This window comes from Cajanus cajan, chromosome 8 (assembly GCF_000230855.2).
Source record: "Cajanus cajan strain Asha chromosome 8, NIPB_CcT2T_4, whole genome shotgun sequence".
NCBI classification, from domain to species: domain Eukaryota; kingdom Viridiplantae; phylum Streptophyta; class Magnoliopsida; order Fabales; family Fabaceae; genus Cajanus; species Cajanus cajan.
In genome coordinates this window covers 16,226,795-16,229,743 of record NC_138524.1, presented here as the reverse complement: position 1 = coordinate 16,229,743, position 2,949 = coordinate 16,226,795, and the positions used below count along the sequence as shown (strand labels likewise).

Sequence of the window (2,949 nt, the reverse complement as noted above, 5' to 3'; positions counted from 1 at the left end):
TATATAATCTTACAATCTTTACTATTTAGATTTTTTTTAATCAATGTATACATAAATAGAAAGCACAAAAGATAAATATATATGTTGCAAATTTTATTTTATCAAAAATTAAACTTTTTAAGAAATTAATTTGTTATTAATGAGTATTCTTTATCACATATAAGAACTAATTTCTTTTGAAAGTTTGATAAATATAAAATAAATGAACAATTTTTTAAATTTATATTTTATACATATGATAACTTAATACATATTTATTTTATTAGAATATAACTTTTATTTTTAAAATATATTATTTTTTGAATAAAAAAATATGTGTGTAAAATGGTAGTGGGGGCACATGCACCTGACTCCTTCCAATTTTTATTATAATGTACTTTTAACTAATCCAATTTTTATTATAATGTACTTCTAACTAAATCAATATAAACAGTTATGTTTGTTGATTTTATTGAATTTATAAAATAAATTATGATATACCAATTTTACCCTACTTATTATAAATTTTTGTGAGGAATAAAGATATTATTTCATATCAAAGTTTATATACCATACCAATAAAATTGATAAATAACTTGGAGAGTTCTAGAGGTGAGAATAAATATTTATGTCTCAAATTCTCTTCTCATTATTCAACAGCAAAAAAATACATTTTCACAAATTTTAATAGAGGCAAAAAATGATATAAAATTATTTTATAAAAACTGTAAAGCACCTTATAAAAAGAATTATATTTTTTAATAAATTGTCTTATAATAATAAGTATAATTTCTTCTAATAATAAAAATCACAAGTGATATATGTATAAATTAGTTTGCTAAATATGTAGCAAACAATGGCCGACACACTAGTAAAAAAAAATCATTTTATATCGTGTTTTTACATTGATTATATAATTGAAATGAAATAAAAAGTGATGCGATAATATCTTTAAAACTCAAAATAACTTTCTTGAATCAATTCAATTTTGAAACGATGTAATATATGTTTAAATATGTCCTTTCCAAACACAAGGTAGCGACATTGAGAGGCTTCCTTTAACATTAGAGATTCAAATTCGTACATTTTTCTGTCACTAAAATTTATATTTATATAATCTATAACATTATATAAAAGGATACAAATATAGATAACTATCATTTAGTCTATACTTTTATTCATGATCTTTTTACCCTTAATAATACAATCAATTATTTTGTCTCTATATATAATTTTGAAATCCTTTATTCTTCGCAAAACACTCTTTTAACCACATATTATTTAAGTAACCACCACTTTTACTCATTTTAATCACATACATCTAAGCAACTGTATTTATTAGTCTCATTCTCACAATCCCGTCTTTCTTACTTCATCTTCTTTTTGTTAAACCAACTTCATATCACTACAAAATCTATTCTCCATTTTACGGTACATTTCCTTTATATTTTGTTTCCTTTGATTTTCATTGTTGCTAATTGTAATGTAGCATTCCATTTTTTCACCATCGAGTGTTTATTTCCTTTATATTTTGTTTCCTTTGATTTTCAATGTTGCTTATTGTAAAGTAGCATTCCATTGTTTCAACGGATGAAAATCTTCTGTCTCCAACTCCTGTCTTCAAACCCTGTCCCTCCAATTATAAATTGTCATGTCATTGCATTTAATTTTTATTTTTGTTTTTAAAAAGTGTAACCAATTAGTTACGGTTTCCAGCGGAGTGTGTGGCAGCATTCGCCGTCACATTCTCGATCTCGCTCCTTCAACTTCTCTTGCTCCTCCTTCAAAGACATCCAGAGCCTCCTCTAAGACAAGCCCGAGCCCGCCGCTCCCAAATCCCCGTCGCTCTTCCGCCGCGTCCGGATCTCCACCGCCGTCCTCCGTGCCCTCGGCGCCTCACGCGCCGCCTCCCCCGCCACATTGCCGCCTGGCCTCGACCAAGGCGTCATCGTCTACTTCACCTCCCTCTGCATCGTTCCCTGCACCTTCGACGACTGTCGCGCCGTCCGATCCATCCTCCGCGGCCTCCGCGTCACCGTCAACGAGCGCGACATCTCCATCGACGACCGCTTCCGCGACGAGCTCCTCGGGATCCTCGGCCGCTGCAGCGTTGCACTGCCGCGCGACTTCATGCCGACAAGGTCCGGCAACTCCACGAGAGCGGGGAGCTGCAGCGCCTCATTGAACGCCTTCAGTTATGGTGGGTACGTGGCTTTGAAGATGGCTGAGATGTACTTAACAAAAATAAAAATTAAATACAATAACGTGGCAATTTATGATTGGAGGGACAAGGTTTGGAGATAGGAGTTGGAGACAAAAAATTTTCATCCTATTTCAACACTGAGTGTTTATCATATACGTAGATTATTCTGCCTCAATTTATTTTTTTAATGAATCAAATTAGTTTTGATGACATACAGATTTAAAACTGTGTAATAAATTTAAAAGACGACATCCGGCCCATACTGTTTGGTTTTTTTTTTTCCTTCATTTTCTTCTTTCTTTAAATAACATGTGATTGTGCGACTTATAAAAGTTTTGCACCATGGAGACATGTCCAAAACAACAAAAAGGTTCAATTGCGGTTTCAAAATTTTTTGTTTTGTGATATTATTTCGAAGGTTTTTGTTTCGTCATATTATTTGTTTCTAGATTTTTTTTTATATTTGTAGTTAGATTTGCGATTTCAACGGATTTTATTTTATTATTTCTTTTCAGTTTTTTCAACAATTTTTTTTTATAAATAAATTCTACATTAAATTATTAACTATAGTCTTTTTTTAACTAAGTTATTTAATTTTAGTTTTTACAATGATTTTTTATATTTTTACAATGAATTTAAATTTATTCAACTTATTAAACATCTAAATTTAAGATATCCATATTTTTCAAATTCATTTCTTTTATATAAAACAACATAAATGTAAATTGTCGTTTCAATAATTTTTAAATTCATTTTTAAACATTTAA

The 2,949-nt window shown here is 30.0% G+C and overlaps 1 long non-coding RNA gene across 1 annotated transcript; it reads left to right on the top strand.

Annotated features, from left to right (window-relative positions):
- Window positions 1-1,305: 1,305 nt before the first annotated feature.
- On the top strand, window positions 1,306-2,442 carry LOC145950946 (uncharacterized). Its single transcript, XR_014428772.1, has 2 exons — window positions 1,306-1,410; window positions 1,696-2,442. It is a non-coding gene; the product is annotated as an uncharacterized LOC145950946 (long non-coding RNA).
- Window positions 2,443-2,949: the final 507 nt, after the last annotated feature.